Here is a 13202-nt window from a genome sequence, read left to right as displayed (position 1 = left end):
TACTTGTGAGGACTTTTTGGGGACCATTCAAAATTCTATTTTCCCTAACCCTAAACTTAACCCTAACCTTAACCCTTAACCCTAAATCTAACCCTTAACCCTAAATCTAAATCTAACCCTAACCCTAACTCCTAAACCTAACCACTAACCCCTAAGCCCTAACCTAAATTCTAACCCTTAATTTACCTCTAAGCCTAAAATAGCCTTTTAAAAAGTGAGGACTGGCAAAAATGTCCTCACTTCTCTGAATTTTAGTTGGTTTACTATTGCTGAGGACTTCTGGTACTCACAAGTATAGTAAAACGTGTACACACACACACCGACTAATACTAGTGTGATTAATACTATAATAAATCTATTAATATGAGAGGCTATGGGGGCAACTATCCCATAACTTCTAATGATGTCTAATATGGAAACAGATGGCTGGATCAATATGTCTGTACATATTTTAATGATTAAACACCATTTAAAGAGAACTCCGTCCAGACGCAATTATATAATGGAGGGAATTGGCTGGTAAAGTGTGTTGATTCTTTTTGAGGTAAGCATTGGCCAGTTGTCATATATATGAGGACTAATTAAATCACCTCTAAGGATCTAGGAACAAAATGACTTGATTAAGAAACAAATAACATCCTCAAATCCAAAGACCCATGCGCATGCACACACACACACACACACACACACACTGGGCATCCACGGTGACTATTTGAGTCTATGCAAATCAAGCCACAAAGGTCAGGGGGTAAAGGTCATAGGTCCAACTGATAATGATGAAGCGGGTCATTTCCTTGGTATTTTCCTCCTCTGTAGGGTGTGTACCATGTCTTGCACTGTAAGGAGTCATAGCCTGATCCCAGATCTGTTTGTGCTGTCTTGCTTGACAATGACTTCCAATAAGTTGGCAAGACAGCACAAACAGATCTGGGTTCATGCTAATGCCTGTAAGTCTGCCAGTGGGGTTGGTTGAATTCTTAATTGTGATGCAACAATTTTTAATAAAGTTCTCCTTATTCTAAAAATGTCAGAGCAGATGGCATATAGCCTCTGGCAGAGCTTTAGTGTTGGAGAGGAAGGGAAGGAAAGAGACGGGGATGGAGAGTGGGGAGGAAGGCACAAAGAGAGAGGGGGGCAGAGAAAGAGCAGAGAAATAATAACAAGAGGGAGAGGGGGAGAGAGAGACAGAGAGAGACAGCGAGAGAGGCAAATGTGATATCTCCCCGCCGCCACAAAGGTGCTGTTAAAGACTGTAATCAGATTCCACTCCAGTCTTCTCTAACTGTAGTGGTTTTAAAGATCCTGCTCCTCGAACTCTCCTCTACTGCCAGCCAGAAGGAGGAGGAGGAAGAAGAGGAACAGGAGGAAGGAATTCATATTTTTCACAAACTGTATGCACGAAATACATCTTTTTCACAACAATATATGCTTACATGTTACAAACAGCACCCCATAGGTAACAGAGACCCTCCATCTGAGGAGAGATTCACTAATCCATCCAGACCCCCTAAGGGAGGGTTGCTCTGCACCACACAGACACACACACACTGCTCTGCACTGAGACGGGTCAGTAAGGAGACAATCTATTACTGACCCCTGCCAGACAGTCATGGCCCCAAGGGGAAAGACCTTGACACCGTTACATTCACACTGTTATTTTCTCAGTATTTTGAATCATTATTTTGTACTGTACACAGCAGTTTGTATCTGTGTTTTTTTCACCTCAAAGTTATCTATCTACTCTGAGGATTTGTTTAGTGTTTGTTGAAGAACCTAAAAAAAAAAAAAAAAGTCGAAAGTCGAAAGTCGTGTCCTGCTGCTTGTAAGGATTTATTTGAATAGAAAAAAGTTTTTTGAAACATCCTGCTGGTTTACATTCTGCAGTGAAATATGACATTGTTTGGACAACAGTTGCTTAGTTGTCTATTGTGACACCTGTGTATGCAGCTTTACAGTGTCCCGATACTGGACACTGTAAAGCTTACCGTACGCTTCCCAGTCGAACCAGTTTGCGCTTATATTACGTTGACATTTTGTGACGTTTTTTTTGTCTTCGGCTGTTTTTTCTCCGGCTGTTCGTGCACACACATTTTTTAAATTGAGGCAAGTCGAAGTTCGGTAGTCAAAGTCATTGCCCCTCTGTCAGTGATTGGTCAACAGTACTACTTCTAGTAGGAGTGGGAACGTGAAGTGTTTGTTGTCGTTCAACAAGAGGCGGTACGTTTTCATACAAATTTTGTCACTTGAGAATTACTGCACAAAACATGTTAGTTAGATGTAAAATTGAGCGACTAAGACATCATTTGCAAAAACATCAACGTTAATGACAGATTTCTTGAGTTATCTTAGATTAATTCTGACTATTTTGGGGAAGTGTTTCTGGCTATGTCGCTGTGACGGTGGCTCAAGAGGCACAACAGTAATATTGCTGTTATTTTCTCGTTTTTCAAGCAAAGGTCTTTAGGGAGTATGAGAGCACAGATGGTCGTTTAGCTATGCCGAGTTCTGCTAGGAGCAAACCAAATTGATGTATGCTGACGCCTTAACTAGACAGGCAATCCAGTGTGTTCTCATAGGGTGGTGTGAACCTAGATGGCCTATTGCTGCTGGTGTTGTTCAGTTACATCAGTGGTTCTCAAACCTCTCTGTGGGGACCCCAAGCACATGTTGGCCAGATACTCTAGTGGCCGCTCTAACAATGAAAATAAATGTTTTCAAAAATTAAAGGTAGTCGGGAGAAGGCAAGATCAGGAGGGACTATTCTAGCCAATGAGAGGGCAGAACAACAGGCGGGTTTGAACTACAGACTACTTTTTCCACTAGTTACCCCAGCCACAAAATTAAAATTAGCTATATCGTAAAAATGCATGCACATTTTTTTACAATATTTGTGGTGTTAATTTGAGGTTAGGGTTAGGAATAATGTTAGCAGTGTGGTTAAGGTTAGTGTTAGGTTTAAAATCACATGTTAAGAAGATAAATTAGGCGGGGTTATAATGTTGTGGCTGTGGTAACTAGTGACAACCAGGCACAACATCGATATTAATAGTTTTATCTCAAAGTTGTATATTCGATCAAATAAGACACAGGTAGCAAATAAGCCATTCAACTATTTGTTAACCAAATTTAACAATCGCATTGACCTCCATACAAAAATTCCTCTGTCGGTGAGTGAAAAAAAACACACAAAAACACCACCTGTTGAAAAAGACATATGTTGGGCCCTGTTATCCCTCTCACTTCACCTCTTCCTCTCTGCCCCCAGCCATTCCATGCATTTGATCTATTCCAGAGATAGTACACCTGATTCGACTTGCCAATTAATCATCAAGCCCTTGACTACTTGAATCAGATGAGTTAGTTTACAACATTGTGAAACGTCTGGGGGTCCCGAAGAGAGGTTTGAGAACCACGGAGTTACATCATTGTGAGCAGGGCTAAGATATGGCATTGGTGTGGCAGTGCCAGAAGATGTCTTCCTTTGATGTTCTTACCATGTGGAGAAAGGGTTTGTGTTTCCTCCCTCCGAGGGGGTAGTCTTTCCTTGGGTTCATGGGAACCACAGCGGTGGAGCTGGAGGGCAACTCCAACGGTCACGCCCACTCTTCCAGCCAAACCTGGGATGTAGTGTGAAGTTGCCCCTAGGTGCTGATCTTGGGTCAGTTTAGCATTTTCCCAACTAATGGTTAAGGTTAGGATTGGGGCAGCAGAAGCTGATCCTAGATCTGTACCCAGGGGAAACGTTCACACCTGTGGTGGTCCAAAAAGCCACTTTCTGAGCACATCTACAATGGGTATGTATATGTATGGAAGGTTTCATTCAAATCAAAAGGGGGGTGTGTGTGTATTGTTTGTATGTGTGAATTGTGTACGCGTGTGTGCAATAATCCACAACGGTCAATTCCCGACTGTCAATTTAATCCAGGTCCCCATGGATGGGAATGTTGTACATCTACAAGGAGATGAGAATAATGTTTTGCCACACCAAGAGCAGCCCGGCCCCACTGGACACACCCCTGGCTCTGCAAACCCTGCCCATCCTTTTTTTATATCTGCTTTGCCACGTTGGTCTGGCACTGGCAAAGGGCACACTATAGAGAACGATTGCATTGCTAGTTGGCCAGGAATTTTTCCTGGTCCGGGTAAGTTGGTCAGGGAAATCTCCAGGACCATAATTGTAGTACTACCTCTCCATTACCTCATTGTTTTCACCTCTCTCATATACACCCCCCCCCCCCCCCCCCGCGGATTTAATCACAACTACAACACACACACAACTACACGACACACAACTATAGAGAAGGGCCTGCCCTGAGCCCAGCCACCACACACCACACAAATACACAACACACAACTACAGAAAGAGATGAGGTAGTTGTATGAGGGCTAGCCTGAGCCCACCACCCAATTACACAGAGATGAGGTAGTGGCATGAGGGTCAGGACCCTAAGACTATGCAGGACCAGGGTTGAAGTCCGCAGCTAGCGTATCCTTGCACCAGACCTGTACGTGCTTTAGCCCAGGGTTTTTCAAACCTCTCTTCTGGAACCCATGTATTTTAAAGGTCCAATGCAGTTTTTTTTTTCTGGGTAACAAACCTTACTGTAATTGTTTTTAATTAAAGTTGTCAAAAATACACCAAAATAGCTACTTAGCAAAGGGACATTTCTCAAGCAAGAATTGAGCTAGGACTGTCTGGGAGGTATGAGTGGAGAGGGGAAAACATAAAATGTTCTGCTATTGACAGAGCGGTTTGGAACTCTTTTTCTTAATGGTCTATTAACTAATTTACCACATGGTGACATCACCATCAAAGGCTTAAACTCCATCCCTCCAAAACAGGCTGAAATTTCAGGCTATCTTTCCAAACAGGGCATTATCATCATTTTCACAACCTCATAGTGTGAAAATATAATATACATATATATATATGTATATATAACACAGGATAAGTAATTGTCAAGTTTGCCACCCCCCACCCTATCCGTTGATTGCGCCTGTTGATATGGGCCCGGTTTCCAAATAGCATCTTAAAGCTAAGTTCATTGTTAGAACCGTTTAGGAGCATTATTAAATCGATCGCTGAGCTGTTTCCCAAAACAATAGCGATAGCTCTAACACTCGTTAGCATTGGCTCGTATTACTAATGTTTTGTACACTCAGTGTATTTTATGATGTGTAGCCTAACATGTGCGCAATGATATGCTAAATCTGTGATTCAGTGCATTTTTATTGGGTAAGCATTCAAGTAAACTGATTCAATATTTGCAGCTTTACATATTTGGCCGTTGTAGGAAAGATGAATATCAAAACACTTGTAAGCCTGACACCCCATTCACATTAATCATGAGCACAATTTTTCCAAACTCTACGTCTTCTTCAGTCCGGCCAGGGTCGTCGAAGACTAGAAAGTTACCAAACCATAGAAGAAGGTGAAAATATGTGTTTGGGTTTATTGGATAGCTAGCAACTTGTAAACAATTACTCATTCCTATAAGTGAGTACTATTTTAATAGTATGTTAAAAAATAACACATTGGATTTTAAACCAATTATACTTTATGACTGTTGCCTCCCGTTTTAGTTTATTGTGATGGTAATGACGTTTGTTTTTTATGATAATTATTAGGTGAAGGTCGCAAGTTACAGTATAGACTAGCTTTTAGCGCTAGCTAGCTGCTCTGTATGCTAGCTTGACTTGCTAGAAAGTTATAGAAGGAAGTTGAGGAAAAAGTAACTAAACAAAACATATTTTATTATCAACTGAAACAATATGTTTCTCCTGTCTTGAATGAAAAGGTCATATTTTACAATCTTCCCCCCAAAATGCGATCCCTGACAAGAGACTAGGCTGTCCTTCATCTTTTCTTGCATCGTGAAACCCTCCCTATGCTCTCTGTCCAGTAACGGAACGAGATTGCATAAAGATGACGTATGGCGCAATGAAATACGTTTGTCACGATGTAAATGGGGCATGAGTTCCATCACGATTGGGAAACCGCTCACGCACCCGATTGTGCCTTTTTCCCAGTCTGCCAGGTATGACGATTGCGCACGCACGGGGGAGGAGAGAGAGAAAGAGAGAGATGTGTTTGTGGTTTTTGTGTGTGTGTGTGGCGGATGCTATCACTGTTATTCATAAGCCTGCATTGTCACTTCAAGAGCATGCATTCATTAGTCTGTATTGTGTTCCCACAGGTCCAGGCAGGAAGACAACAGATGCAGTCCAAACACACCCTATCCCATCAGCCCTCAAATGAAGTTGGCTGAGGGGATAGGGATGGACCACCCTGGCCCGGGAATTCGTCACTCGCTCATCCCGTGATGATTGTGTTTTCAGCCACTGGTAGCTTGTGGGTGCTTTATATGCGGTACAGTCAATTATAATTGCATGCCTACCTACATTAAATATATAATTATTAATATACGCCTACTGTATAATAGCAAGCAAATTAGTTAAATAACGTTAGCCTGCCTAGCTGGAAACCATTTTTATTTCTACAATTTCCAAAAGCTAACCAAACAAAAACATAATTACTTTTATAAGACGTGTTTGTGCCGTCATGTGCATTAGTAGCACAATTTCTAACTGATTTTACATTCGTTTTTACTTATGTTGACTCCATATATTGACGTTTAGGTTTTAATTTTTGGCTGACTTATCTTAGCGGATGTGCAATCGTCACAAATTTAATTATGGGGAGTTTCAGGCCCCGAAGTGAACATGTTTGTACACTCGCAAACTCGACTAAAAACGAGGGCTGAGGGGCTTATGTTGCAAATGTCCCTTGCTTGGCTAATCATTTGGACCGTCGTCAAAGAGAACAAACACACTGCTATACCATTAGAGTGGTGTGAATGGGTTTATCTGAATTTGCCCTACATTTCCCCCCACCTCAGCCAGCCCTCTAACAATTTGAGTTCAACCAATGAGCTTCAGCCCCTCACCATTTGACTAACATCTAGCAAGAGGCACCACAGCGCGAGAGAGAGAGAGAGTGCAATGCAATTTTTGGGGACCACTTTTGGCTCGTGAGCACTACTTTCAGAACTACTGGATAAAAAGTATGCACAAGTACTGGAGAATCTCTTTAATTCTATACTGTGGTGCCACATTCTCAATATACTTGATTTGTCCTCAGTTTGTGCTCTTTTGTGACACACGCAAACACTGACCTCAATTTTGTTCAATTTAAATCATTTGATTGCCAAGAAATAGTTGTACTGTCAATATAGGCTAATAATGAAACAAGTGGCGATTTAAGTAAAAATAAATCCAATCTAATAGAAGTGAACCTACCTGAACCACACAAAAATGGGAACTTTCAAACTTCTACAGTAGTGAACAAAATGCACTGTAGACTGCTAGACTAATTACATAGCATATCCCTCACTCACGCCAAACTACACTGAGTGTACAGAACATTAGGAACAGTATTGAGTTGCACCCGCCTAATATTGAGTTGCACCTGCTTTTGCCCTCAGAACCGGCTCAATTTGTCGGGGCATGGACTCCACAAGGTGTCAACAGCTTTCCACAGGGATGCTGGCCCATGTTGACTCCAAGGCTTCCCACAGTTCTGTCTAGTTGGCTGGATGTCTTTCGGGTGGTGGACAATTTGTGATACACATGCGAAACTGTTGAATGTGAAAACCCCAGCAGCGTGACACACTTAAACCGGTGCGCCTGGCACCTACTACCATACCCGTTCATAGGCACTTAAATCTTTTATCTTTCCCATTCACCCTCTGAATGGCACACATCACAATCCATGTCTCAATTGTCTTAAGGCTTAGAAATCTTTCTTTAACCTGCCTCCTCCCCTTCATCTACACGGAGTGAAGTGGATTTAACGAGTTACATTAATAAGGGATCATACAGTGCCTTCAGAATGTATTCACACCCCTTTTTCCACATTTTGTTGTGTTACAGGCTGAATTTTAAATGGATTTAATTTAGATTTTGTGTCACTGGCCTACATAAAAATGTCAAAGTGGAATTATGTTTTTAGAAAGTTTTACAAATTAATAAAAATGAAAAGGTGAAATGTCTTTAGTCAATAAGTATTCAACCCTGTTGCTATGGCAAGCCTAAATAAGTTCTGGAGTAAAAATTTGCTTAACAAGCCACGTAATACATTGTATGGAATCATTCTGTGTGCAATACTAGTGTTTTAACATAATTGTTATTTATGATTTTTTTTTAAAACTTTAATAGTTAAGAGTTTAAAGGCTCTAACAGGATAAACTGAGGCTGGATCAACAACATTGCAGTTACATCCTGCTCATGCAAGGCACTAAAGTAATACTGCAGAAAATGTGGCACAGCAATTCACTTTTTGTCCTGAATACAAAGTGTCATGTTTAGGGCAAATCCAATACAACACATTACTGAGTACCACATTCCATATTTTTCAAGCATAGTGGCGGCTACATCATGTTATGGGAACGCTTGTAATCGTTAAGGACTGGGAAAAAAGGAATGGAGCTAAGCACAGGCAAAATCCTAGCTGAAAACCTGCTTCAGACTGCTTTCCAACAGACACTGGGAGATTAATTCACCTTTCAGCAGGACAATAACCTAAAACACAAGGTCAAATCTACACTGGTGTTGCTTACTAAGAAGACAGTGAATGTTCCTGAGTGACCAAGTTAGTTTTGACTTAAATCGGCTTGAAAATCTATGACAAGATCTGAAAATGGATGTCTAGCAATGATCAATAACCAATTTGACAGAGCTTGAATAATTTTTTAAATAACATGTTTTCACTTTGTCATTATGGGGTATTGTGTGTAGAAAAATGGGTGAGAAAAAAATGATTTAGTTATTTTCTATTTAATCAATTTTGAATTCAAGCTGTAACACAACAAATTGTGGAGTAAGTCAAGGGGTATGAATACTTTCTGAAGGAACAGTAGCTTTCACCTGGTAAGTCTATGTCATGAAATGTTTTGTACACTCTATTCTGACAGCACTTTCAACTCAATCACACTAATATTAACCTTATAGATGATAGTATGAGAACAAGATGCACTTTGGTAGAATGACTGACAGATATCATGTTTCATTCTAATTAACCCATAGCAAACTAATTGAAATAGGTTGGTAAAAAGGAAATTAGGCTGAAACAAAATAGCAAATACTATTATATTGCGAAAACATTGCATTTATTCATAGGCCTAAATGCATCTTAAATATATGTTTTCTATTTCCTGTATCGTGCAAATTAATTAGGCCTTCGTTAAGCGGGGAGAGTGTTAAACCAATTTAATCTAATATAATGGATAGGCTAGAATAATCAATCATATGGCTTTCAGCTCCTTCTGGAAGATAGTGCCTTAAAAGTATCCATACCCCTTGACTTATTACACATTTTGTTGTGTTACAGCCTGAATTCAAAATGGATTATATTGTTTTTTTTTTTTTTATCTCCCCCATCTACACATAATACCCAATAATGACAAAGTGAAAACATGTTTTTAGAAATGTTTGCAAATGAAATACAGAAATATACAGAAATATCTCATTTACGTAACTATTCACACCCCTGAGACAATACTTAGTAGAAGCACCTTTGGCGGGTGTTTCTGCATCAGCTTTGCACATCTGGATTTGGGGATTTTTCTCCATTCTTCCCTGCAGATTTTCTCAGGCTCTGTTAAATTAATTGGGGAGCGGCAGTGAACAGCAATCTTCAGGTTTTTCCACAGATTTTCAATGGGATTCAGGTGTGGCTTTGGCTGGGCCACACAAAGCCATTCCAGTGTCGCTTTGGCTGCATGTTGGGGTATTTGCCCTGCTGGAATGTAAATCTTCGCTCCAGTCGAAGGTCATTTGCACTCTGAAGCAGGTTCTAATCAAGGATGTGCCTGTATTTGGTTCCATGCATTGTTCCCTCTATCCTTACCAATCTCTCAGTCCCTGCCGCTGAAAAGCATCCCCATAGCATGATGCTGCCACCACCATGCTTCACGGGAGGGTTGGTGTTTAACAGGTGATGATCTGTGCCTGGTTTTATCCAGACATAGCACTTTGCATTCATGCCAAATAGTTACATTTTTGTCTTATCAGACTACAGAATCTTTTTCCTTATGATCTCAGAGTCTTTCACATGCCTTTTTGCAAACTCCTAATGTGCTGTCTTGTGCCTTTTTCTCAGGAGGGGCTTCCATTTGGCCACTCTCCTATAAAGCCCAGATTGGTGAAGTGCTGCAGAGACTGTTGTCCTTCTGGCAGGTACTCCCATCTCAGCCAAGAAACTATAGTTCTGTTAGATTGGTCATTGGGTTCTTGGTCACCTCCCTGACCAAGGTCCTTCTTGCCTGGTTGCTCAGTTTGGTCAGACAGCCAGCTCTAGGCAAAGTCTAGGTAGTTCCATATCTTTTCCATTTCCCAATGATGGAGACCACTGTGTTCTTGTAAACTTTCAACACTCTAGAAATTGTTTTACACTCTTCCAAAAAATATTTGCCTCGACGGAGATCTACGGAAAGTTCCTTTGACTTCCTGGTATAGTTTTTGCTCTGACATGCACTGTCAACTGTGGGACCTTATATAGAAAAGTGTGTTTCTTTCTAAATCATGTCCAAACAATTGCATTGGCAACAGGTGGACTCCAATCAAGTTGTAGTGACATCTAAAGGATGATCAAAGGAATTTGGATGCAACGAGCTACAATTGGAATGTCATAGCAAAGGGGTGTGAATAGGTATGTAAATAAGATATTTTTGAATTTGATTTTCAATAAATATGCAAACAATTCTAAAAACATGTTTTTATTTCGTCATTATAGTTTTTTTTTTTAAATATCTATTTTGAATTCAGGCGTTAACACAACAAAATGTAGAATAAGTCAAGGGGTATGAATACTTTCTGAAAGCACTGAAGATTATCATAATCTATTGACTTCCTAAAGTAGCCTACCGTCCGCGGTATAATCACAGGACAGGACGAGACCGGGAGAATATGAGCACGGCACCCAGATCCAAACCCACATGTCAAGATTTTGGGTTAATTCATTCATACAAAAATAAACTCCGAAGGGCATAATATTAATGATGAATTGCGAACCGGCATGACTGACGGGCTGAAATGACAAATGCACTTGTCACAACAGCCTATGCCTGAGACCGTCGTCGCTTGATCATCGGTCAGTGACTGACACAACACCGCAGAGGCAGGCGTTGTAAAGAATTAAGACCCGGGGCAGTGGGGTGCTGGGTGCACCAGCCCGGTGACGCTGGAAAAGCAATGAAACGACACAATAATATATTCTATTGTGGACTACTGGGAGCAATGCCAGCAAAAATTCCCAGATAAATATACTCTCATAAAAATTGGGGAAATAGCGATTAACGGGTATTGGAATAAAAAAAAAGGGTGCTGTTACAAACACAAAACATTATGATGATCTATTCTATATCACCCACCTTTGTCATCTCACGACAAACAGACGCGATTGATGATGGTGCGGCTATTCTCGTTTGACGTTTTTGACTAATAGGTAGGCTACTGCCCCTCTTTCACCGGTACCCCGTTATGAGAGAAGCGAATCTCCTCCAATCTTCCCTTTCCTTCTTATTCTTCTTCGTCATCGATTCATTCGTGATAGAAACATCAAAATAACTGTATAGGAGGCTAGTGCTATGGAAACGCTGCAGGATGGAATCGTTCGTTTTACATTTGATTGCCCCTCTGTCCGGCGGATGCTTCTCTCCCGCTGTATGTCATCAATGCTTTGAGACCCCTCGTGCGCACAAACGAGACGGTCATGTCTTTTGAGACCGCTTTTCTTCTATACCCGCGCCGAATGCGCGCGCCCCCCTCTCCCAGTCGTGGAATGAAGGGGCAGCACACACACAAGCGCTCACACATGCTGATGATGTGGAATTACTCAATTATATATTGTAAGCGAAGACGTTCTTTATTATTATGATTTGATGAAGTGTTGTTTGTGTGTGGACGGCCCATGGCGCCATATTGCAGGGTCCATATGGTCGGGGTAGACTGGATAGAGCATTACTTGGACAATAGAGGGAGACAATGCCTCGTTAAACGACACTGTCTTGTCTCCTTATTGAAGAATTAGTTGATCCATGAAGTTTATTATGTTCATGTCTTCACTGTCTTCACAATGTCTGTTTATGTCCCAAAACCCCCCTGTCCCCTATGAAGTGCACTACTAAGACAGTGGGTTGTGTTCATAACAAGCAGAGGAACATAATGAACTTCACGATCAAACAAATTCTTCAAGAAGGAGACAAGACAGTGTCGTTTAACGAGGCATTGTTCCCTAAATGCTACTTGGTCAGCAATGTTAGACATTTCTGACTATGTAGGCCTACATTTTCTGATACATTTTTTTGTTTCATAGAATGTATTGGCTCATTTGATGGCGACAGTTGTGCTTTAAAAAAAATAATAATTTGTGATTCAGGATTATTGCTAGGCCGTATAGGCCTACACTTGATTCAATGTTGTCATGTTGTCAGTTGATCAAAGTTATGGAATTCACATGGGATATCTATATGTCTGTTTATCACACTTACCATACATTAAAGAGCTTACTTTACACAATAGCTGTAGCAACTGGATGAAGAGCACTTATCTGACGAGTTGGTTATTTATGAGAAGATTGTCCTCCTATAACAAAATACAAGCAAGGCAAATGGCTTCACTTGGACTAAAAATACATATTTAGTCAGACAACAATGTCAGCAAGTAGCCTTGGTATGCCATATAGATGCATTTTATCCAGAGACAAACAATGGTTTGTGCAGAAGCTCATGTAAATCTGATTCATGATACTCATGCGTGACCACAAGTGTATCATTGGCCTAGCTACTTATATAATTGCTTCAGCATTTCACCTTCGTCGTCCATGTACTTTACGGAATATGACAAACAACATGTGAACCAAATGCAAACATGTTCTATATGTATACCTTGTGAAGTGTGAAGAAATGATAGTGTGTGGCCCTGTCCTGTGACATTGTGACGACCTCACAGAGGGGTCCTCTGTCACCGAAAGCCCTTTTATCTTCCTATGGAAGAGTTGAATAATTCACCTTACGCACGCACACACACACACACACGCACGAACACACACACACACACACACACGCACGAACACACACACACACACACACACACACACACACACACACACACACACACACACACCATCTAGGTTAGATAAGCCC

General features: G+C 40.9%; 1 protein-coding gene across 1 annotated transcript in view; it reads right to left on the bottom strand.

Annotated features, from left to right (window-relative positions):
- gal3st3 (galactose-3-O-sulfotransferase 3) overlaps nt 1–11813 on the bottom strand; it is a 30538-nt gene extending 18725 nt beyond the window's left edge. Inside the window, exon 1 of the mRNA XM_021578376.3 lies at nt 11430–11813. The gene's annotated coding sequence lies outside the window, so the exon portion shown is untranslated. The remainder of the gene's footprint in view (nt 1–11429) is intronic.
- Between the last annotated feature and the right edge of the window lie 1389 nt (nt 11814–13202).

Source organism: Oncorhynchus mykiss, chromosome 21 (assembly GCF_057628025.1).
Source record: "Oncorhynchus mykiss isolate SJ-2025 chromosome 21, ASM5762802v1, whole genome shotgun sequence".
Taxonomy (NCBI): domain Eukaryota; kingdom Metazoa; phylum Chordata; class Actinopteri; order Salmoniformes; family Salmonidae; genus Oncorhynchus; species Oncorhynchus mykiss.
This window is presented reverse-complemented; position numbering and strand designations above follow the sequence as displayed.